Genomic DNA, 26,296 nt, shown 5'->3' with positions numbered 1-26,296 from the left:
CATTGGTGAGAAAATAAAATGGGGTCACCAGCTAGTTGTGTGGTAATTTAGTTTGGGAAATACTGGCAGGCTGAAATCAGTGTGTTCTGCTCCGATCGGCTGGCTGGAGAAATAATAAGGGCCGTGTGTGACCCACTGTGCGTCCGGGATGGGAGGAAATAAAACTGGAATGATTAAAAGAGGCTGCTTGTAACACATCTGAAAGTCTGCAAGCACTTCAGAAGTTACCAGCAGAGCAGTATACAGCATGTTTTCATGTTTCTGTGAGGCTGTTTGGATGCTGAGTCTGTCTGTTTACCTGCGACTGGCAGACGGGAGTAAATTCACACAGTAAATTCTGACGGGCGTCGAGCCTTTCAACAGGCGAGCGAGCAGCTTGAATTAGCATGATGAATGCAACGGGCCCATTCATCAGAGCAAGAGGCTCTCTATCAGCACGTAATTACCACTCTGCCGATGTTTGCTCTGCACAGGGATGAAAAGGGAAAGGAGCAGACTCACAACCTTGAACTTTCCTTTAAGGTTGTTTTCTTTTGTTACATTTCAGTCTTTCTGATGAGTAATCAGTGGAAGAATTCTCCGAAATGATGCACAAAACATCCAACAGTCTCATCACACAGTGTGAAATGGTCACTTAGTATTGAATGTGTTGTTCTGTGCACACAGACACACAAACATTCCTTTTGTTCTGTGCCTGCAGCACATTTTCTTCTGTTGGAAGAGTCATATTGTTCAATGCAGATTGACAAATCCTTTTCATTACAGCCAGCACGACATCCTACAAACTTACCCTGATTTTAGTTTCAATGCCAAACCCCAACCATGAGTCAGAGTGTCAGGTGCAGTGTGGCAGTGAGGCGACCATCAGGTGGACTCCTGGGCAAAAGCCAGTGCTGGAAAGTAACTAAGTATTTGTACTTTTTAGTAAAAGTAAAAATAATAGTCCATACTTTATACTTTTACTCCATTACATGTTGCAGCTGTTACCTGTACTTTCTACTACACTACATCTCTACAGTGTTTGTAGTTACTTGTTACATTTGATGAACACAGTACTGGACTGATGTGAGGTGGTGGAGGCGGTGTCACGCTGCCAGCTGTGTTTCTATAATGATGCCGGTGCTCTGGCTCAGTTAGCTAACTAGTTAGCTACTGTCTGCTAACACAGATCCATCCATTAATGTCTGATTAACATGAATCATAACATTAATCTACATCAGGAATACTTACACAGTAAAAATGGTGAATGCCTGTTTTTTATTAGCAGCCTCTCTGTTCACTTGATGCCCACAGCCTGCCTCATGACACACAGACCTGTCCATAGCTGCTTCTGGACTGAACATGTAAATTAACTACACATTGTCCATTTTAATTTTTAAATGATTTCTTTGATTATTTTAACCTGTTCAGATCCTTTGCAATGGAAATCAATAATATATATTCAGTACATGAGTACTTTTAGTTTTAATACTTTTTTCTACTTTTACTTGAGTATATATTTTGCTGGGTATTTGTACTTTTACTTAAGTACAGCTTCAGTACTTCCTCCATCACTGGTGAAAGCCCACAGTGACTTTCTAACACAGACTGGGAAAAAAAACTGATGTGTGCATTAAAAAAGTGACAATTCCACCAAAGAAATCGGATGATTTGTGTCAGTTTGCACAAAATATTAGGCTGAATTCAGTGGATGACACTGTTTTAGAACATTAGAGCTTTTCTGTTGAACTTTTCATTGTTGACTTGTGTGTGTGTAGGTGTGGACAACTGAAGCAGACATCTTATCAGAATGTGTGACAAATGCTGGTGGACGAGGCTGAACAGGACACAGTTGGGGGGGGGGGGGTTGTTCTTATTATAGCACATATACAGTAACTGTTAGACCACATTCAGAGTAACATCCGCCTCGCATAATCAACTTGTCTGTGGTGAAGTATTACAGTAAAATGGTCCTTCTGACTCATATGTTGTTATGAATGATATAATGAGATGATTAATAATAAAGCATCAGTGTTTGAGCAGCGTGTAAGTGAAGATATATGTGCTCCAGCAGCAGGGCTCGGCAGAGGATTGATGGGAAAAAAAAAACACAAATCTGTTTCTTTGATTTTTAACTGAGATTAATATAAGAAAAGTGAGTATTTGGTGGAGCTGTTAAGAATTCATGGACATCTGTACAGTGACCCTGACCACACAGTGATTTTTGTACAAAGCTGGTTGTATTCTGACACCTTGTTATAGCATCCATTGTGTAAAATGGTCCTCTGAAAGATGATTGATTGGGAGAAGAAAGTTTCCATCATCAGATTGTGTTTATATGCGGCTTGGACTCTAAAAGGAAGTGTATAAGACGTCTGCTGTCTGTACAGTGACGTGTACAGGAGCTGTAGGAGGTGATAAATCATACGTGTTGAAACAAAGCTGTAGCCTGTGCCACCATAAATAAACCAACAATTGTCCACTTCCACCCGCCACCTTTGTTTGTACGTGATGGACTGAAGAATCCCGTCTTTATTGAGACACTATAGAAATATTTGAAGAACGGATTTTATAGTGCCATCTTTATGTGTAGAAGGATGTATGACTTCTTCCTCCATGAGGTTTTTCTGTTAACTGCTGCTTCCCTAATGTTCCAACCAGCGACCTTGGACATTTGGAGAACATTTTTTTTAATGCTGCATTACATAAAAGGTGATTTATTATGGGATGGAAAGGCAGTTAAAGGAACAGTTCACCTAAAAAAATCACCCCTGATTAACCATCTTCTGATCTAATATTATAGAACTTTGTAGCACAACAAGCTTAAAACATCAAGTCGCTCCATAGACCTCATTCAGAGCTTTCTTCTTATGGAAACTACTTTCTACCAAACTACACCCGACAACCGTATCACTACGCAGAGCAGAGCATAGCATGACGAATATTCCGACTTAACCCAGGAGGACGCCAATAACATCCACACAACCTGTCACAAGCACAAACTTGCCTGATGGAGATCACACAGGTTCGTCCTCGAGGCCAGGCCTCAAGCTGTTTGTTTGCACGCGAACCACTCATGGTTCAGAAGTACTGATATCTGTGTGTGTTTAAAGTGTGGCAGTAAGAAGCTACCAAGTTCTCCTTGCTAGTGTTTCCTCTTCTTTTATCTGAGACTGTTCTTTTGACAGCAAGTTTTTGTGTTGTTGCATCCAAGTATGGATGTATTATCTGTGTTTAGTTGGATGTAGTTTGGTAGAACATAGCTCCAACGTGGAGAGAATATAACCATGAACGACGCTTCTGTAACATCACCCATAGGTTTTTAGGAGGTGTTCTGAGTCTTTCCATCATCACCATGTTGGTAGCATCACAGTCCAACTCCAAAAAACAGGCAAAGCCTTGTTTTGCAGTGAGACATGCATAATAAACAAACTTTGACTTCTTTGTGATGCTTTCATAGTTTCTAAAGAGTTGGTTTAAAAATAATAAAACACTGACAAAAACACAGCAGAGCACATGACAAACATGAGTATAAATTTTGTAGGGTGAACTATCCCTTTAACATTCCTGCCCCAGCGTGAAGCGGCATTAGAGGATTGCTCCCTTCAGCCTCATCACATTCAGCTCAGTCTTCGCCTGGGCCTCTTTCTTCTCCTCCTGCTGTAGGTGCTTATGTTCTGCTTATGGTGAAATGCTGTTAGTATTCATGTGGCGGCTGCCCTCTGACTTCTGCATTTGTCATTTAAAGGGATATAATTAGCTAATGGAGAGTGTCTGACTCAGGTCGGTTAGTCTGAGGCAGAGTTCTAGTCAAAATATCCAACCAGCGCTACAGTTCCATTTAGCTGATTTAACTCTATCAACGTTGGCTGCTTTTTTTTGGCTGCAGAGACCGTTGAATAAATGAAGGCCTGAGCACACAGCGGAGCTGCTGCTATAAAAGACACGCTGAAGGAAGTGAGCTGTGATACAGGTTGAGACTAAATATACTTTATGTTCCTCATCTTTATCTAATATTTATACATAAGACAAAAAGCAAAATAAACGCTCCAGGACAGCCGGCTTCTTTTTTCTCCTCCACCTGTTGACCCACATTTAAGTTACCTGTGTTTCCTGTGCAGCGCAGCCCCGTGGACCATAATGCTCTGTGCTTGTAAACAAAGTTACATAACTTGTCAGAGGGAGCCAAAAATTCTGCAGAGCGTTTCAGGAGCGTCTCTAAAGCTTGCTCGGTGAATAATTCAGAGCCGCTACCGTGAAGATGCATGAAGCCGCTGTCCTCGTCTTACGTGTTGGCTGTCATGTTTTTCTCCGTGAAGGACAAGAGTACGGCGGCCACAGGGGGGGCTCGCCGAGAGACGCCGGGGTTATACGACCTTTCTGGCTCTAAAGCAAGATGTTGTTGGATGGCTGCCTTTTCAGGGTCAGTGGTCAAAGTCACAGAGGGAAGATGAACTAAATGATGCAAGAAAGTTTTTTAGAAACTAAAAAACTTCTGTTCCTTCTGTATTGTTGTATATTTAATTGAATTTTCTTATTTCATATAAAGCAATTAGTGAGAGTGAAACTGTTGCTTCTTCTTCTTCCTGCATCATTTCTTCACCAGAATGGTGGGTGGAGCCAGGGTGGTTGACCAATCAGAGCAAAATGGCTTTTTATTAGGGGGTGTGGCCTCTTTTGCTGCTGTCTAAATATATCTCCTGGACACAAATAGCTTTTTGCTATCCATTTAATAGCCTACTTAATTTAATTTAATACTATTTTGGCAGGAAGAAAATGGAATTAGGGATGTCCCGATCAGGTTTTTTTGCCCTCAAATCCGAGTCTGAGTCATTTGATTTTGAGTGTCTGCCGATACCGAGTCCCGATCCGATACTTTGTATAAAGGCACTCGTTGCAGCAAAATGTGTGTGTGTGTGTGTGTGTGTGTGCGCGGATGCGGACCGCACGCAGCACATCAAGATCTCGAACCCAGGACCTGTCGCACCAAAAGCGACTGTCATACCACTGCGCTACAAGACACAGAGCCACCCTGCACAGAAGGCGTTAACTTTGACAGCCCTAATAAATATATATCCGAGTCCTGATCGGGAGGTAATGTCTGATTCCGATCGAGTCTGAAATCATGTAATCGGGCCCGATTTCCGATCGCGTGATCGGATCGGGACATCCCTAAATGGAATTGGACAAATAAATGTACACACTTTTAATAAATTCACACAAAATCTGCAGCCATGCTGATGCCGCAAAAAATGCGAGAGATGAGAGGCTAAGTCTAAAAAGACTAAATCATATTATACTTCCTTTTTCTGTCACTGTGTTCCTAGGGTTAGGCACTGACACAAGCTGGTGAGGTTTAGGAAGCCATCAACAGGCTCTTTCACAGTGTTTAGATTTTTCCTATCCTTTGTTGCCATGTACACTAATGCATGTACTTCATCGCGTGACCACAAGAGGGTGCCTTGCTATGTACAAACAATAGATGTTTCCATTGTGTTCAGCTTTCATCCAATAACTATTGTAGTTATTGTGGCTTTCACATTTTCAGCTTATTTTTAGCGCATGCTAATTGTATATGCTAGCAAAAATTGGCTTAATTAGCTTCTACATAATTCATCTTCACCTGTGGAGGTGAGTTTAGAATGTCAGACACAGAAACGGGCAGTTAAAGGTAATACAGTCATCATGGCAGCAAAGTGACAACGAGTGAGTTTTATTTAATGACTCAGGAAGAAGCCGGTCCCTTCCCAGAATGCCCCTATGACCTGACTGCTGCCCAGCGCTGGGCCGGGCTGTCAGCCTTTCTTACATCATCGGTGTGAGGCGAACTGAGCAGAGAGGTCACGGCTGGACAATCTACTCTGTCTGCATGTCTCACCGGGATGTCGCCTCCCTCTCATAACTGTCAGGGAAAAGATTAAGAGATGTTACATAAGCACATGAGTCGAGGAACAGCTGATATCTAAACCAGACCTAAGCATTTTTAAGAAGTCTCTCGCTTCTTTTGATTTTCCTGGAGTCTTCCCTCAGAAAGTGTCATTTTCTTGATGGTTGTGCGGTGATGTGTCCCCAGGCCATTAAGGACACAGGCGTCGTGTCCTCTGCATTTTTTTTCTATTTTTTTTGGCACGTCCGCTTCCATTTTTCACACATAGCTGAGGTTTAGTTGGAGCTTTTAGAGGGACTGTTATCTCAATTCGCCTTTACCCTAGGAGTGTAACACTGCAGTACATGACGGTGGCAAGGGAGGCTTGGTGACTAGAAACAAAGGGAAGAGGAGACAGAGGAGATAAAACTGTGCAGTCACCACTTTATAGTCACTCAAAGGTCAGCACTGTCGAGCCGAATAGCATTTGGAGTGTCAAAGTTCAGCTAAGTTGAAAGTTATGCACAATTAATTGTCCTCCATGAGCAAATGATGTCCGTTTCACTAAAGAGCCTTAAATGATGGTGGCACGCAGAATATTTGTTTTGTTGTGGTTGTTGTGTCGATTTTTTACATCGTATTAAGAAGTAAATATTGGCATTCACAAGTGCATTCTGAAGTTTTAACTGCAGCCTCATTTCAAAGGCTTTTTAATTTTACAATTTATTTACTAAGTCCTGAAAAATGTCATGTTTTTTGAGTTAAATCAGATATAGAATTAAATCCCTTCTCTTTTCTACAAAAGTCACCAAATGCTTACATAACAGCATGTAAATAAACACACATGTGCAGGATTGCATTTCCTTCAGTGTATTATTGACTGTGTAATGATGACTCCTCTTCTGATGACATGAACCGTCTGTTTTATCTTCCCTCTCATCCAATCTCTTAATTATCCTCTGTTGCTAAGGCAGCTTTTTTTCTTACTCTCAGACAAGTGATCTAACAGATAAGGCAGCTGAAGGATAAAAGATCGATTGGAGTGAAGCGCCGCCGCTGCTGCTGCTGCTGCAGGGGCTGAATTAAAATTTGTCGCAGTCCCCCCCTTCGCTTTCACTTCACAGCCGATCATCTGATACACAAACACACACATGGAGAGGGAAGAAAAACAGAGAAACAATCAAGTGCAAAGGGAAAGCTACTATTTCCAGTACCAGCTCTGTGTGTGCGGTGAAGTGTGTGAGAGGGATCAGTCTGAGTTTCTGTGGCAGTAAATTAGACGTCCAGCCGAGGTATTAATCAGGAATCCATTCCCCTTGATGGCTTCACTGAATCACGATTGAAGGGATCAATTGAATCAGCTGTGACTCACAAGGTCTTACATTGCAGTGATCAGGCAGTCGTCGTTGCCTGACTTGTGGATTTAGAGCCGAGAGCGGTGGGGATAGATGAGAATTTGCTCGTTTTCGCCAGGTTTTTGAAACACTTTCTGTTAAGCTGTCATATTGATCTGAAGAGGAGAGCGGAGAAGTAAAAAAACACAGAATCTTTCACAGAATCAGTCTGCACTTATCCTCCTCTTTGAGCTGCTTCTTGTGACCTCATGGATTTTTGAAGGCAAGTTAGAAAAACTGATCTTTAAACAAATGAACAATATGCAGGAAAGTGTTTTATAACAGAGAGACTATTTTCCTGACGTCAGCTCCACACGTTTAACCTCCACATATTAGAATAAGTGCTGCATGGTGTGATGACAGCCCTTCATAGCACCGATATGACTTCTCCTCCTGATCTAACAGCAAGTAGTAGTAGTAGATTTAGTGCCTACACAAAAAGTGAAACATAAAGTCAGTAACTAATAATAATATAATATAACAGGAAGAAGCAAGCATAAGATAAGATAAAAAAAAGTAAAAATGTAATCTAAAGGCTATAAATTAACTTTTACATATACAAATGAACAGAAGAATGTGTAGGGGTTCTGTGTAATAGGTACAGCAGTGTAACAGGTACCGCATATGGTCTGTGAGGTGGTATGAGTGTGCAAAGTAGTAAAAATGAGTAAAAAGCAGGTGGATCGTGGCAGGAGCATGATACAGTTATGCAAAAATGATGAAATGATTCAAACTAAGAAAGTTCCCAAAAAAACTACAGTTCCTCAAATGACCACTTGAGGGCTGACTTTAGGAGTGAGTCAATATCCATAGATGTCAATGTCAAACTTTACAGCAAAAATAAACATGTTTACAGTCTGGTCCAAATTATTATTATTACGTCACATCAGCTTCACTCGCACTCCAGCGTTTTGCCTGTATTTGGATAAACAGGGGGTTAGCTGGAGCCAGACCTTGCCAAGACGATGACGGCTGGAGTCGCTCCTTTTAGGAAACATATGGATGACCTTATACAGGCTTAGTCCATGTACTACAGTATATTTGTCGCCCATAGTAGTTTATCCCTTTTTTAAGCCCGGCCTCAAGTGGTCATTGCAGGAACTGCTGATCTAGATTTTATAATTCAGCCAAAGAACTTTTTTTGCGTCTACAAATTGCTTCATAAAGTGGAAGCTTTATTTTCCAGCCGTGTGTGTGCCATTTAAACTTATTTATTTAAATAGGCTCACATCTGTTGGACCCTGAATGTTGCGGCCATGTTCTTGGAGACATTTACAGCGATAATTACATGATTTGTGTCAGCCCACATAGCTGGTTTTTAACCTGTATTACCTTATTATTCAGCAACACTCTGTATTTGTGCGCTGTGGAAACATGAAGGTACTCAGAGACTATTTGTGTGTGATTTGCAGCTACATGTTTTTTTTGGCTTTTGAGGTGGTTTTGTCAGGGAAATTCGTTTCCAGTTTCTGACCTGCACGTCCTGACGTTTCACTGAACTGTGTAACACAACATTTTCATCATTAGTGCTAAACACGAACACTGAATGGAACCAGCGTTATAATATAATAATTTAAACATAATTATTCAGTATCACCTTGGACTCAAGTCTGCAATTAACCTGAGCTCGACCCGGCGGTAGTGACAGCAGCTCGCCTGGTAATCAAGAGTGAAAAATAATCCCAGCAGCCGCTGCGATGATGAGGGAGGGAGGATGAGCGATTATTGATTCTGCGCAGGGTTGTGATGGCAAAAATCATTCAACCCATCCAGCCAGAGTGGACAGTGCCCGGAGGAAAACACGCATCGATCCCACTGTACCAGCACCACTCTGTTTTCATAAATATGATCTCTAAATCTCACAGAAACACTTTGCTTTTATGATTTTCGTTTGAATAGTTTTCATGCACTTCTAACTCAGTCGAAGACTTTTATTTTTTTTCACCATGAACCCCGGTGTGGGCTGGTGTAGAGCACAAATAATGAGTTTTTCATTGCAGAGAAACATCCAGAATAATTGTCCAAATCATCACTGTTCAGCTGATTTCGGTTAAATGCACCTCTCAGCCTCTAACAGCTAAAAACATTTCTCTTGCTCAAGCTTTCAGTCTGCCTGGAATGCAAAACAACAGCTTTTAAAAATGGAGCTCCTTTTGATCTTTTACTATTATGTAATATATATTGTCTATTTTATCTACTGTACATGTTATAAGATCTGAGCACTTCTCCTCTGCAAAACCATGGAAACAGTTACATGGTTATTGGAAACAGGCGTCTTTCAACATGTGGTGAACATCACCTGAGATTAATATAGAAGTGGAACCTCTGCATTGTAAAGTATCATAAAGGCAGATCTCAGTGCATTAGTTAAATTTAGAATTTATAAAGTTACTTTTACCTACAGCTGTTGAATAAAAGTGAAAGCACTTGGAGCATACATGTGGTTAAGTTTATAATGCAGTGTGGGGCGGTGTTTATGTAGCAGCTCCCTTGTGTGGTCATGTGAATAACTGCATGTAAAGGTCTGCTAGGTCTGCATAAAGCGAAACTCACAGCTACAGTTTGTGTGACGGGGTTTGACAAAATTATCATCGGTAGCGGAAAAATCCGACAAGAAGGGGCACTTTTTATTAGCGTTCCCTCGTGTCTCTCCGACCGCTGTGTGTATTCACAGGCTGCAGCGCACACACACCCTGAGCCCTGAGTAAACATCCAATCAGCGTCCGTATGCAAATGAGTCAACACGTAGTGTCAGGTTTCAGTGTAGTTACGGAGAGGAAAGACATTGAAGAAGCTGCACACACGCATCTCGGGGAGTGTGAATACTCTGTGCCGAAACTTTGTTCTTGTTCTTGCCACCTCGGGAGCGAGGAGAAAGTTCTTTGTTCTCGTGGAGCATGCTCCCAGCTCTACAACAAGCACAGAGACGTGTCCATGTCCGCTGAATGTGACAGACTGAAGACAAATGACCGCTGTCTGACAGAGCCCTACGTAAAGCCCCGCCTCAGACTGTAGTTCTACACTGTTCTGTTTCAGATCATCACTGCAGTTTCTACAAATCCAGCTTACTTAATTTCCAGGAGTTAGGCGAATTCAGGAACAACCAAGATGGGGACCACCAGAGCTTCAGACCTGCTCCTTAGATATCTGCTCTTGGTCCATCTACCTGTGTTCTATTTCTGCTTTTTGTCCCAGTGCTAACCATCTAATGTGTCACTGTGAAATGACATAAAATGTGCTGAAGTGTTAAAACTCTCGCCCTTTTCGCACGAACATGTTTTCAGCTTTTTAAAAATATGTATTTCTATAGAAACTGGTTGGAACATTTTTACCCAAAGGCCAGAATTTCCATGTTTAAAAAATATTAGAGACTGTAATTAAAAGTCTTTGCCAGACTATGATCACCTCATACAGCAGTCAGTGTAGCTCCTGCAGTGGCAGAGGGGATCTTCATAATCCTGACTTGCCCTGGCATCAGTGGCTGCTGTCAGCCAGAGTTACAGTCCAGGCTTACAGGGGGTATCCCTGGTCCTTGGCTGGGCCCTCCCCTCCCTTCCCTGGCCTTCCTTCCCTCCTGCCTGGATGCCTCAGATCAGCGCTTTTATGAGCTGTCTCTGCCCTTTCTCCCTCCCTAAATCTCATGGCAGCTTTTAACGAGCCCAACTCTGGCTTCAACCTTTGCATGGCAACACTGCTGTCTGATCCTGCTGTTTGAATTGGCTGCAGGGGACTGTGTCCTCAGAAAAAGACGAAAAACCTGCAATTTCTTTCAGTTTATTCTTAAAAATGTGCAGTTTAGACATGAACATTTATTTAAATGTTCTTTCTTGTAAATTCAGTGCAAAGAACAACACAAGACAAATTCAATGAATGTCTGAATTTGTTGCTTTTTCTGTATGTGGTCGGTGTGTGTGTGTCTGTGTGTTTGCTGCATAGCGGGGCTAGAAAAGCCCTTCTAATCGGATTATTACACAAAAGCAGGCTGGTGGAAACAGAGCTCAGTAATTAGCAGAGTTTTATCAGTATTCTATCGACTGTTAAACATCCTGAATCTGCTGAATCTCTGTCAGACAGCTGAAAGCTACAGTTGTTTGTCAGTCAGCCAGAGAGTGAGCTTATGTTTAGCCTCAAATTTTACAGTTATTTTCTACAAGGGCTCCGCAAAGGTCAATGCTGATAAAAGATCGGAACCAAATAATATGACACCCAGAAGAAAACTTTTCAGGAGACACTCTGGTGAGGTACATGGGTTGTTGCCATCGTTGCAGCTACAGTAGCGGACTTGTTAACTCGTTTTAATAATATAAAGTTACATTTTTTTATAAAAAAGTGCACGACTGCTTTGAAGAACAGGTGACCTCCTTCTCTTTGCCTGTTTCTGAATTAACAAGGAGTTAGGTGGATCACACAATACAAGGATGCACACAGAATCTACAGCAGCTCTTCTTTAGGCATTTTAACTTGGTGGTCTGTGGAGGTCGTTTTTCTTTGAAAGCAGCCCTAAAGTGGCCATTTAACTTCCTTGCTTCCTCCTTCCTTCCTAGCCCTAAAAGTTTTCATTTCCTAAATTTCAATTAGACAAATAAAGGAAATGGAACATTTGCAACTGTGTGTAAAAGTACAAAAGTACAACTTATATACTTTAATCAAAAAAGTCAGTTTGTAACTAATAATGATGAAATAGATTAAATGAAATGAAGATGATTACAGTTATCTTTGAGCACCATATGTTGGAGCTGGGCAGCGTCACAGGCCCTGGGATGGACTGGTGACCTGTCACCCAGGGTGTACCTGGGATAGGCTCCAGCCCCCCGTGACCCTGCACTGCAGAACAAAGCGGGTTAATAGATGATGGATGGGTGGATGTTGGAGCATCTTAACATGATGCTCTCTGCTCAGGGTAATATTAAGTCCAAGTGTTTCAATTAAGTCCAAGATCAGGTCTCTTATTCACTTTTTTTTTTTCTAACCAACAGCCCAGAAACTCAAATATATTGAATTTAGCGTTGATGTGTGGAATATTTCCATGTTAAATAAATTATAAATCAGGCTACTTATCATTAAATTGACTCCTACATTCAGTCTGTATGACCTCACTAGCCTGCATCTGTGTGATCTGAGTGTTTTTGTGCCTCTCTGGTTATCAGCATGCGGCCGCTGTGGATAATGCATAGAACCAGATTTATTCCACAAGCTTCCATGCCTGGTGTGTTAAACTGCTCTCTCATGGGAAAAATGAAATAATACAAAAAAAAGAAATCATCAGGATGTCATTGCGACCCGTCTCATGTACTTTCCACGAGTGCAGCGCAGGTTTGTTATCACACCCTGCGATTCCACGACTGTCACCCTGACCGTTAATTATTCACGGTTAATAACCACCTGCACAGGCTTAATTTCGGCCCTGACATTTCATTAGCTAATATCTGATGCCTTCATTTGTTTTCTGGAATCACAATTCAGGATATTGAGTTGGATGACATTAACTTCTGTGGCGAAAATGAGCAGATGGACACTGTGGAGTGTAAAGTCTGTCGTATTTCAGACACTGGAGGTGTGAATTCAGGGCTTTATTGCCATGTATTTTGTCTCTGAGGTTTTTTTCCTGGAGGATAAGTCAGCGGTGACTCAGACTGTATCTTCTGATGGTTGTTTTAATGTTACTATGTGACGTACTGATGAACCAGAGAGCAGGACTAAAGAGAAAAATCCGCCGCATCTCACTGTTTGATCTGAATCTTTCTGCAACTTTTGGATTGTAGATTGGCACGAAGAGAAACATTTGAATATTTAATCCTAGTCTTTATTATTGGAGAAGATAGCAGATGACTGAACAGAGCAAAACAAACCTGAACAGCATCATGGATTAGTTTATTTTCACTGTAGGAACAGAAACTCTATTTGATGATTTATTTTCCACTTATTACCAGTGTTGGGTAGTAATGGATTACATGTACCGACGTTACGTATTTAGAATACAATATATGAGTGACTGTATTCCGTTATAGTTACACTCTAAAGAGATGGTAATCAGAAGTTACATTGTTGAAATCAGTGGATTACACGACGGTACTTTCACATGTTTTTTCACTCTGCTGGATGAAAGAAGTCGTGTAAAAAATTCATCGTCTTCTTACAAAAAAGATCTTGTTTACGGCAGATGTCTGACTCTCCTGTTCGCTGGTCTCATTGTGTGGTCATATACGTGTGTATGACGGTGAATAGTCAGGAGTGAGAGCTCTTACCATCAATACAGTGTCCTTGAACAAAGCCAAAGTTTTTGGTTCATGTCGGCAAACTGGACAGAAAGCTGCGGGCGACAGAGAGGACAGAGCAGCTGGGGGTCAGAGTCTGAGGATTAGGATGAAGCACTGTGTGCTTAAGGCTCCTCAGTCATGATGCCGGTACACTGTTAGCGTCACTTGAAGGAGTGAATTAGTTAGCTGTTTGCTGTTAGCTAACTCCGTACGGAGGCTGATTAACATTTAAGTACGAACGTGTTGCTTGCAGTCAGCTGGTTTTATACATGAGTCTGTTTGACGTACGTATTCAAACACTGTTTCTGTGTGTAAAATGACTTTGCTTTGTTTAAAAAATATATTATTCTGTCATCATTACGGTTTTTTTTTTCAGTTTCTCTCAATAGAATAACATTGATGTGATGCAGTCAGCTGTAACAGTCTGGACAGGTTTTATTGAATGTTTTATAGCGTCCTTTGTAGTAAACAGGGGCTGATCGCTGCATTCAATCACTTAAAATGCAATTCAATGTGCAAGTATTCCAAGTATTTAGAATACGTTACTCAGACTGAGTAATGTAACGGAATACATTACAAATTACGTTTTAGGGCATGTAGTCTGTATTCAGTAACTGAATACTTTTTAAAAGTATTCTTCCCAACACTTCTCATCACTGATTATGTTAAAATAATTAATTATGTAACACTACCAGCCAAACTAACATTCACCTCATCTGGATGCATATCCTGACATGCGATCACAGGATTATTATAGTCTGGATTAGGAGGCTGATGGTGCAATCATATGTTTGTACAGATGTCTATCTGTACCATGCATCTATCTGGTGGATGTATTATCGACGCAATGTGGCATGTCTTGGATGTGTTGGAATCCCCTTGAATCCAGACACAACTGAAGGACAGACAGCGGAGCTGAAAAGTGAACTTTAGTTCTGCAAACAGCATTTATTCAGCATTGAAACCAATTTAAATGAGTTTATTTCAAGTGTACTGGCAGCTCTTTTCAGCAGCAGACCAGCATCCCTGAAACCTATGAATATATAATCCCTGCAAAACACAGTGAAGCTGCTTCTCTGTGCTGGCACTTGGCAAACAGAAGATGATGCGGTATAAGACTATTATGTTAACTATCTCTGTTATTTACCTCATACATTGTCAATAAGCGAGTGAAGCTGAGGGATTTTTCACACAGACTGCAGCATGTGTGATTTGGAGTTTTGGTTCGTTTATCCCCACACGTCCAGCTGACTTTAAAGCAGGTCCACAGATATAAGTCGAGACAGAGACTGCAGAAAAATGATCCAAAAGAAGAAGAAGCTGAGATTTTGATCTGTGCCCAATCTCCTGTAAACCTCCACCTCATAACACGGAAGCCAGAAGCTGCTGGGAGGGGTTTGTTGCCACTCCCTTTGCCTCATCAGAGTGCGCTCAGTGCCTGATCACCAGTGTTAATTTTGGCAGCAATTTCGGATTTAGTTTTTATTTTAGTCTTGTGACTAAAATGTCATTTGATTTTAGTCACGTTTTAGTCATCAACATTTTTAAAGTTTTAGTCTAGTTTTAGTCGACTAAATATCAAATAATTTTAGTCGACTAAATCTGCCGTGGATTTAGTCGACTAAAATTCTATGATATATATTTTTCATGAAATATTTAAGGTTTGATTGTGCAATAAAAACAGGCACAGCTTTAACTTGTGTTATTTGAAACAAATATCTCTTTATTTAATTGCTATTACCTTTTCACAAAAGAACAGTGAACAGTGAGCTGCTCTCCCTGAATACACTGTTCAGTCATGACCTTCTTCATGAATACTCCATAACTACAGCAAAACACTTCAGTGACAACTTAGAAACAGTGCGCATGCTGTAAAACCATCAGCAGCGGTGTCTTCATTTATAGATTTTGTCACGTGTCTTTGAACGGAAGTTAAGATGACTCGTCTGCAAATGTCGCTTCAGGTTTATTGTTTTTACCGCTGATAGTCGCTCCGCACGGTTTGTAAACCGTCTTGATTGTCTTGAAATTAAACGTGTCTGTGTGTCTGTTCTCCTGTTCTGTGTGACCATGCATGAGTACGCCTTCTTCCAGCATCGCGGCGCAACGTCCTTACACAGAGAGAGCACTTCTGATTGGCTCTCTGCCGCCGTCTCCTGATTCGTCCCTCCCTTTCCACAAACAAAATTTGCTCTGATTGGATCTCGTCTCCATCAATAATTTCGTCTCGTTTTTATTCGTTGACGAAAGTGTCAATACATTTCGTCTTCGTTTTTGGCACCATGCGTTAGTTTTTATTTAGTTATCGTCTCGTTTTTATCAGCAAAAAAAGGTCGTTAACGAAAACTATGACGAAAATGATTCGTCAACAAAATTAACACTGCTGATCACAGACCTTTGTTATCACCCACCTCTGACCTGAGCGCCTTCCTGTCCGCCTTGATAAGAGCAGATCAAACACAGACAGCTCTGACGCTGCAGATCCAGAGCGGCTTTTACAAAGGCCACTGCACAGCACTCTGACATGGAGGACGTGTGGGGGATATTATGATGTCAGTGAACGTATACTGAGGTCAAAAGCAGGGCACAGGCTTGGAAATGTTTAACAGCTACTGCAAGGCAGGTAAAAGCATGCAGAAGCACAGTCTCCTTCTGTGCACACACAGTTCAGCAGGAACGGAGCACAGAGCCCTTCCTCGAACATCCAGTGAAAGAAGCCATGAAGTCACCAGTGATCTTTCAGGACCCAGCGTGCTTACACCATGGACCACTGCATGGACACATTCCTAATATCCAGCTCTGTGATGAATTAGGTCATGGATGTGGTCCACTGCTGGCCTTTCAGTTCCCCTCTGACCGTAAATTGCCCCAGTTCTCCAAGTGTTGATCCTCAGCACCCCTTTCACCCTTCCAAACAAGCTGCAGACCTTACTTTTCCCAAGCCTGTTACTAAGCTCCAGTGGCGCAATCGGTCAGCGCGCGGTACTTATAAGACAGTGATCTGCAGAGCAATGCCGAGGTTGTGAGTTCAAGCCTCACCTGGAGCAAAACTAATCCTCTGGGATTATTATTAAGTTTTAAATAATTTTCCCTCAGGATAAATAAAAGAATTCTGATTCTGGTTACCCAGAATCCCTGTAATTATTGTGACTTTTTAGGTTGGTTGTTGCCGAGCAGATAAGAACAAGGAAGCTGGAACGAGTGATGATGAATGAAATTGTCGTTTTGTTTATGGTCAAAAATAGACATTTTTACACACATATCAAAATATGATCTGAAAGAACGTCACTTTCTTTTGTTGTTATCTTTTTGAAGTAAAGACAAGCTGACACCCAGTTTCATACAGTTCAGGGCAGAGGATGAGGGGCTACCCACAGGGCACAGAAACACTTATGTACAGGGTTATCACTGAGTCATCCTGGTCACGACTGGACTTCACTCGCATTATATGTTTTGTCCTTATCCTTGCACAAGTACCAACAGCTGTGGTCCCTTGTGCACTTACACCCCTAAATTTACTTTCACCAAGTGTGCAGTGAAGCCACATGTTGGGTCAGGGCCCCTGAATGCATTATAGACACGAAGGATTGCATCCCATCCCTCATCTGTCTCTGGCTGGTGACTCTGCCCCCTAATCAGCTCTGATTTTTTACCCCTGACAGATCCAGATCACACCTTCCTCATCATCCTCCTAAGTTACAGGTTACAGTTACATAACCCACTCTTCACACTGGGAAATTAAAAGCGCAGCAGGACTTTTAACCGTGCAGCCTGATTAAGGTTTTTAAACTGCACGGGGGAATTTCTAAACTTTTCATCTGAAAATTGAGTCCAGTCCCGCCATGCTGAATCTAAATTAGTCTGCAGAAATGATTTGACAGGTACTGATGCGTGTTATTGCAGTACAGGACAGTCTGGAATCATACATTAATTCATTTGCTAATTAAAAGAAATGTTTTTTTTTCTTGAATATAACCAGCCACCCATTGAAGGTGCTTATTCTTGAGTGCCTACAGAGAGCATGTAAAGCAGAGCTGCTTTTACTTTGGCAGTAACAACACTTGCTAAGCGAGCTGCCAGGTGAATTTGAGGCCAGAACATGAAGAGGAAAATGTTTATAGACAAAGGAGATACCCCTCAGACAGAGAAACCTCCTCCTCCTCCTCCCATCACAGAGCGAAGCGGAGCGTCCTCATCAGCAGATCTGGAGCGCTGCCACGGTCAGGCCCGGTCACCGCTCAGAGGGGCTGGCTTTAATCAGAGGCACACTTCCTCTCACACACTCTGTGGAGTGGGTTGTTGAGAGGCAGAAGATCTGTGAGAGCAGATTGATCTGATACCAACACCAGTGACAATGTTTGTTCAGCTGGAATGGTTGATATGGACTGCTACTTACTGGGCACAGGAGACAGGCAGAGAGAGGCAGCACTACAGAGAAGTTCAGTTAAACCCTCTCCAAGGACTTCCTCCTGAAAGACTCTGCCTCCTTAGTGAGGGAGCTGCTGAAAAATGCACAGGCTTTCTGCAGCATCTGAGCACAGGAGCCACAGCAAGGTCAGCACCCATCACGTCCCTGGTAGACCATCACCATGCTGGTAGAATTGTAGTCTACCTAAACTCCAGATACAGGCAAAGAGAGTGAGTGAAGTGAGTGAAGCTGAGGTGGAAGGAGGGACTTTTGTAGCAGGCCCTCAGCTCAGAAAGCTGCTGCAGAGGGAGGAAACAGAGTGTTCCCAGGCAAGCTGAGGGATATGATTAACTTTTGTTCTTTCAGTGTTAATTTTGTTGACGAATCATTTTCGTCATAGTTTTCGTTAACGACCTTTTTTTGCTGATAACTAAATAAAAACTAACGCACGGTGCCAAAAACGAAGACGAAATGGATTGACACTTTCGTCAACGAATAAAAACGAGACGAAATTATTGATGGAGACGAGATCCAATCAGAGCAAATTTTGTTTGTGGAAAGGGAGGGACGAATCAGTAGACGGCGGCAGAGAGCCAATCAGAAGTGCTCTCTCTGTGTAAGGACGTTGCGCCGCGATGCTGGAAGAAGGCGTACTCATGCATGGTCACACAGAACAGGAGAACAGACACACAGACACGTTTAATTTCAAGACAATCAAGACGGTTTACAAACCGTGCGGAGCGACTATCAGCGGTAAAAACAATAAACCTGAAGCGACATTTGCAGACGAGTCATCTTAACTTCCGTTCAAAGACACACGTGACAAAATCTATAAATGAAGACACCGCTGCTGATGGTTTTACAGCATGCGACCTGTTTCTAAGTTGTCACTGAAGTGTTTTGCTGTAGTTATGGAGTATTCATGAAGAAGGTCATGACTGAACAGTGTATTCAGGGAGAGCAGCTCACTGTTCACTGCTGCTTTTGTGAAAAGGTAATAGCAATTACCGGTAAATAAAGAGATGTTTGTTTCAAATAACACAAGTTAAAGCTGTGCCTGTTTTTATTGCACAATCAAACCTTAAATATTTCATGAAAAATATATATCATAGAATTTTAGTCGACTAAATCCACGGCAGATTTAGTCGACTAAAATTATTTGATATTTAGTCGACTAAAACTAGACTAAAACTTTAAAAATGTTGATGACTAAAACGTGACTAAAATCAAATGACATTTTAGTCACAAGACTAAAATAAAAACTAAATCCGAAATTGCTGCCAAAATTAACACTGTGTTCTTTGCTTTTTTCTCTCTGCTAATTAGCAAACTCTCTTCAGCATTAAAGCCTACTTGATTGCGTGCTTTGAGAATTTTAGCCACTGGTAGCTGCTAACATAGCTAAAGACAGTTAGCTTTATTGTGAAGCTGCATCTGCACAGGTATATCTGAGTCTTTATCTTTACTGGCAATTTAAGAATAAAGTTCCATACAGCACAGTTCTTACAGCCCACACATTCAAATAAAAATATCCGTACCTCAGTTGGCAGCCATTTTGGATGCTGCTATTAAAGTATTTTAAAAAGACGTGACAGCTATGATTCTCAGTTGGGATACACTATGTAAACTTAAACTGTGGCTCCTGTAACCTGTTATTATTACAGTGCAATATGTATCTGCTGCAGTGAGGATTCTATTCTATTTGATCACACACGCTGTGCTCTGTTCATTTCATAAGCTGGGGGTGGGGTTTTAAACTCAGCGGAGCGTCGATGAAAAGTGTAAAGGATCCTTCCTGTCGTCCTTCATCTCTCAGCAGCTCAGAATTAGTCTGCAGTTTGCAGGAAGGGAGTCCGTCTGGATTGATTCCAAACAGTGTGAAGATTTTTCTCACTTTTACTCCTGTCGTCCTTTTGACTGAGCAGCTTAATTACTCTTGCCAATTTAATCAAGCACATGCTAATCTGGATTGATTTTGACTTCAGCCTTAGTGCGGCTCACTGGCTGTATGACTGTTCATCAGAATCCTAAAGGCCTGTATTTCCTGGTCCATCGGATGGCATTACTGTGTCAGATGTTGGAATAACTGAAGGGAGATGTGTCCTTATTAAACCAACATGCGTTCAATATATTATTAATGTGATATGCTAATGAATAATTCACCTCTTCTTGAGCCTTTGGAGAGAATAGCTAAGAAGGGGAGCCATCATTCATGTCAGTACTAATAACTTTTACCACTATAAAAAGACAAAAAAAACATGTCTTTTATATTTTATACTGTCCTCTGTCTCTGAATCTGTCTTATTTATAGGGCTGTTTGAGACGTCTGAGGTTCGAGTCCCCTGACACTGTCAGCTGTTTTGTTTTTGCTTGTTTAGTTGCTGGATTTGGGTGAAAAGAAACAAAACTACTGGTTAAGACTAGGCGACACAAACAGGGTAAGCCTCCCTATACCCACCATTTGTGTAACTTTGTGTAAGTCAACTGTGTCAGCCATTTTTGTTGGTTTTAGTCTCAAGCTATTCTGTTGTTTATTTTGTTCAAATGATCCTTTTAACTGGAGCATTCTAGTGGCCACCTTTTCTTTGTCTTTATAGTTTAGAGGAATCTTATTAGAGGTACAACAACAGAAGGCTCATCAGCAGTTTAAAGTTGGATTTCAGGCGTTTTACTTAATGGTACCTGCAAAATAAACACAAACTGCCTGTGCAGGAGGTACGATGCTGAAACAACCAGTGAATTTTGATTTCTGTGGAGCACACAGCAAACCTTGAGGCTCTTTTATTCCCCTTGGGGGGTTCAGACTGCCGTAAACCAGCATGTCAGCAAATTGGATTAGCGCAACATTTTAGAGAATTAAAAGGCATTCTGTGGAAAATTGATCAGAATAAAATGAGATACTTGAAAAGAGTCCAAACTGCTCACCGAACCCTTTTTTTCTTTCATCTCCTGCTTTGAGATTCAGTGTTAGATAATTTACTCCCTGAAGGCAAAGATCTGTATCAGAAAATAATGTCTGCTGTTTGAAATGTCTAATGTGCACGGATGTAAGCGAAGGTTACCTTTATGGATAGGTTTACATGAAAAGTGTTGTAGCCAGAGGCTTCTTCTTCTCCTTCCTTTCCTTCTTCTTCTTCTTCTTCTTGTTTTTGGTCAGATAAAGGTTATGCACAGGGCACAGGAACACCTCTACACAGGGATATGAGTTAATTATTGTGGCCATAACATGAGCAGCCCTCTTCTTCTTCTTCTTCTTCTCGACAGATTAATGGCTGCCTCTAAAAACACAGACCTGTTTTTTTTTTTTTAACACCAACATACAATGACCAGGGTTATTTAAGGGGTTTGTTCTATTTTGGCCGAGCTGTGGTACATTTCTAGCTGCTCTCAGTCCTGTATGTTTGTGTGTGTGTGTGTGTGTGTTTGCAGAGAGAGAGAGAGAGTGGGTGTTATGTAAAGCCTCCACCCATTCGGGGTATGTAGGGGCAGATCAGTAATAGCAGTGGATTTAGGACAGGAGTGTAAGATGCAGGAAAAAAGATCCTTCTGAAGCAAAGATGTAAAACCTTCAAAGTGAAATATTTATACTCCAAGAAAGCTAATGGTGTCGCACCATTTGTTTTCATTTCCTGCCTGCAGCTTTAAGCCAAGTAGCAAAATGTGTACGGCAACATTTAAAAGAGCGCTCTGACTGGAGGATTTGCACTGTTTGACTTGTACAATATGGATGACTGTGGCTAGAAACCGTGCAGGGCCGTGCTGCACGGCAGGGGGGCTCTGAAACATTTCAGCACCTTTACAGATATTAACATTAAAAAAAAAAGTTGGCTCACTTCTGTGAGAGGAGAGGATCTGTGCCTTATGTGTGTGTTTTCCTCTGAATAATGAAGGGAAACAGCATCAAACAGATTACTGTTCACTGAGGTTCTCTGACCTCAATAAGACAGAACAACTGGAGAACTCAGAGCCCGTCATCAACAGGAAAACACCACTGTGCCTGCACGTCAGCCATTATTGGGGGCGGGGCTTAGTGGAAACATTTTACTTCATATAATAACTTCAATTAAATTCTTTTTTTGCTATTCTCAGTAAATGCTGCCACGCTAAATATATAAGTAAATAAATTAAATAGAAACCTTTTAGGTAAATCTCTATTTACATTGTTGTGCAAAGAAGTACGAACTTTCTAGGAAAGTGTCTGTATACATGGTGATATATATAGCAGAGTTGTCCAATAACCGGAAGGTTGGTGGTTCAATCCCAACTCCTCCCTAGTCACTGTTGTGTGTTCTTGGGCAAGACACGATATATGTTTGTCCACCACCCTTAGCTGCTTCCTTACATTAGCTTTGATTAGCCTGCTGCTAATTAATTTTCCATCCCCCCGCTGAGGACCCCTGCCTCCCTCTCCTGAAGCCACATCCTCGGCTTCCTCGCTGTGTATTTACGGATCATCTATGTATATCTGACACTAACCCTGTGGCTGAGGTCAGCCCCGCCACGCCAGACAGGCAGACTTCCTGTCCGCCTCCTGCGGCTGGAAGCCTGACTTGTGCCAGGCGCGCTCGCCGCACCCTGAGAGGAGCACCGCCTCCACCGCTGCTGCTGCTGCTGTGCGTGGACAACTGGTCCTCCAGCTGACCCTGCTCCTTAATTGGATGGCGTTACATAAGCTAGACTCCTCCGGTGCACTTGAGGAAAAATGCAGCGAGTGTGTGCACACAAAGATGGAGACTTTGAAAGATAGTCGTCTGACTGTTCACACTGACTGATGTTAGGTGAAAGATTTTATTTTGCATGATGAATTCTGCAACACAACTGTCAACACTCGTCCTTAACTCTGCTTTCCAGCGTCAAGCCTGATTGCTTCTGACTTTTAATTGGCAACTGCTCTTCCCTCGGTGGGTGGAGGATGAACAGCTTATTCAGCATTCTTCTATCTGCAGCTTTTGCCTTTAAAACAGCACCAGCTCTTTTGCTGCAGGTGCACATGTGGGTTGCTTCACCCATGAATATGACAATATTACAAATTTGACAGGAGATATGTCAGCCTTTTTCTGATGTTGTTGTTTGAAAATCTGGCTCTAGTTCATACATTAGAACACTAAAGTGCGTAGAACATTTGCACTGCACTGTATTTCTAATCAGGCTGTGCTCTGTAGTTTCCTGTTGTCTCAGTTCATTAGTTTCAGCAGCATCCAGCCGCCTTCCAGCTACACTCAGAGCCTCCTGCTTCATCTAATAAGAAGCTATCAGGAGAGCCATCACAGGGCTAATTTTAGTGTAAGGTGCTGTGTTTTGTGGGCTGGGAAGTTCTGACGGTTTCAGCATAAATACTTTGAAAAGTTCAGTAATTACAGTGGTTGCCCTGAATGTTGCTTCTGATGAACACTTGGTCTGTGCGTATATTTGGCTATAGAGCTTTTTTTTTTCCACAGAAAACACCTTCAGGCAACAATGACACTATGAGAGCAGCACAGAGTGAGAAATATGAGTTATGGAGCTCTGCAGAGCTGAGGGGAGCTGCAGGTCTGCTGCTGTTATTGTTATGTGTGTGATATGTCAATGCATTTATTACACACACACACTCACTGGTATTATAGCTGGCTAGCTTGCTCACTAACAAACAGATGTTACGGAACACTAAACTAAGAAAGTGAAAATGATGTAAATAAAGTTAATGAAAAACATGTTTATACATTATATGATGTATAATATTTTACTACAGATGTATTGCAAAGAAGTGAGCTTTGGCCTCAAACTTCTTGCATCAGTCAGGCTGTATTATAGCTTCAAGAAACACATCCTTGTGTCTCTTTGTGCAGCCTAATTGGCAGTAACACATCTCGCTTCCATTTATGTTGAATTTGGCATTTCAGGCTCTTACTCCTCTTCCTCAGAGTCCAAATTTCAGCCAACTAATTAACATCATCCCTCTGCTAACTCCTAGTTTAGCTTTTCTTCATCTTTAATTCTACATAAGAGAAATGATTAAATAACATGCTGTTATTTGACCTTTGAACTGGCAGCCTTTGGAATTTCTAGCAGCTTCCTGCGCGCTAGGTGCTTTTATTTTGAAGGACACTGATGAATAGCAGCATCACCTGATAAAAGTCCCTCGGCTTATTGCTACATTTTAATCTGTGACACAACTTTAAAGCAGTCTGCAGATGCTGTCAGTGTCATGAAGGATTTATTAAGGATAAATGAAACGGACCTGATATCTCCTGGATATGTGACGTTATCACAGACAGCAGCAGTTTGCTTCCAAATCACGGGCAGTGTGTTTAGGGAAACTACCAGATTTCCACGTGAGTCTGTAATGACTCTGCAGAAAGAGACAAAGGAATCAGAAAGCTAAGAGAAAACAGCCTTTTACCAAATGATGCAAGGATTATAAGGCTGAGAGAGGCTCAGTAAATGACAACAAAGGTGTGGCGTTTGCTCGAGTGCTGCAGTAACATCGTTTTAGAGGCAAAGAGAAAGGCGAGGCCTCGGAAATGAAGGATATTCTAACTCGGCGGTGAAAGGGAGATTATCCCCAATTGTTCCTTTCAGCTCGTCTAAGCTGTCCTGATTTACTTTCAAATCAAATCATTCATTCTGCCGTCTCCTTGGTGCACACCTATACCGAGAGCAGGAGTGTGGCTTGCAGCATTACAGGCAGATATTGTCCCAAAGAGGCTGACTGACGCTCTGCATTTCCGCCCAGAGTATTCAGTAATAGAAAGCACAAAGCTCTGCCAGGCTAATTTATTAGAACTGTTCCTCTCCTGGAATTATGGTGAATGAAATAGGTCATCAGTTTTCATGCTCGGTAAACTCTTTTCATCTCGAGGCCACCAAAAGAGATGAAAAACAATAAGGGGAAGGTGCTACAGTCGGGGCCGCCACGGGGCTCCTTTACTAATAACAACCTAAAAAATATATAAAGTGCCACCTTGATGAGCCCGAATGATGGACAGCGAGCGCTGCAGAGTCAAATCTCAGGGCTCAGAGGGACAAACTGAAGAATCAATCTCCTCTGCCAATCCACACAGATTACACAGGAAACAAGGAGGTTTTTTTTTACAGCTTTCCCCTCAGCTGCTGCGAAGTTATTGTTTTTATAAAGCCAATCTGGGGTTAATACACTCATGATTCAATAAGCAATATAGATATCATGATTTATAAAACACTGCAATGCACCTGCATGTATATATGTCCAAATAATATGAAAATACAAACATAATCATGGGTACAAATGGCATTAATTATGCTGAAGCCAGAGCAGATCAGGAGTTGATCATCTCCAAATAAAAGCTTTATGTAAGGGATTAATAAAATAATTAATAGCATCTTTGTGTCTCATAAAGTCAGTCTTGCACAGGGTAGTCATCCATTTCTGTCCCTATTAATTATCTGTTTTGTAGCTACGTACAAAATACAATCGACTGGCGATGCTAACAGAATCTAAACTAGCTAGTGTGCTAGAGTTCTGTGTGGGAAGGACCTGAGATTTGCTAGCTTAGCATGATTACAGGATGACTGTACTTACCACAAGTTAAGGTACCTTCTTTCATTGCTTCCTGTCTCTATACTATGCTAAGCTAAACAGGATGTATCATGCATCATTACACCTCAGCAGTTAGCACACTTGTTAATGGATTTTCTGACTTTAGCATCATTAGCTGCAGAATAACAGAGTAGCTGTTGCTGTACCTGCCTTCCCCTAAAAAATAAATATTCATACTGCTCATTAGTTTCAAATTTAGTGATCGAGTGCGGTCATTATTTTCAAATTGTAAAAGTCTGGGGCAAGCTGGATAATTAATAATAATGTATTGATGATCATACACTTGATGTCTTACACCTATTAGAGAAGGCACATTATTAGAAGTCCTCATATAAATGCTAATGGAGCTAGGTGTTTCAGAGCAGAAGCATTAAATCAGTCCGTGGTCACGGCGACTGGCTGCAGGTCACGTCTGATATCACGCTCAGAACAATGGAAGCCTGTTGGACGTTGATAAAGACACACAGAGAGAAAGCTGTGAAAATGATCACATCGGGCTTCTGTTCAAACATGAGTGAGCTTCTGACAGCAGGAAGATCATACGAGAGGCACAATAATGTCGGCAGAATGCTGTATGAGTGCTCCGGGATTGAAATCTCCCTCTCGGGGTGTCATCATGGAGCTACTAGAAAGCTGCATGCTGCTTTTGCCAGAGTTGTTATTAATAGTTCCTGCATTCAGCGTGGTGTTTGTCAGATTGGTTGCCAGTGTGGAATTCCCTCAGAGATCCTGAATAGCTGTGGGTCAGTCAGTTAACTACACTCGTCAGCGAGACAATAACAGATCGCTTTCTGCACACAGCGGACGGGAAATTATTTGTCTTCCTCTCTTTTTACA

At 41.7% G+C, this 26,296-nt stretch overlaps 1 protein-coding gene and 1 non-coding gene across 3 annotated transcripts in view; both read left to right on the top strand.

Moving 5' to 3' along the window:
* btbd11a (BTB (POZ) domain containing 11a) overlaps positions 1-26,296 on the top strand; it is a 135,910-nt gene that overhangs the window by 49,273 nt on the left and 60,341 nt on the right. The window lies entirely within an intron of this gene.
* On the top strand, positions 16,450-16,543 carry trnai-uau (transfer RNA isoleucine (anticodon UAU)). The gene is made up of 2 exons: positions 16,450-16,487; positions 16,508-16,543. It is a non-coding gene; the product is annotated as a tRNA-Ile (tRNA).

This window comes from Parambassis ranga, chromosome 2 (assembly GCF_900634625.1).
Source record: "Parambassis ranga chromosome 2, fParRan2.1, whole genome shotgun sequence".
NCBI lineage: Eukaryota > Metazoa > Chordata > Actinopteri > Ambassidae > Parambassis > Parambassis ranga.
Note: the sequence above shows the minus strand (reverse complement) of the source record. Positions and strands in the feature narration are given on the sequence as shown.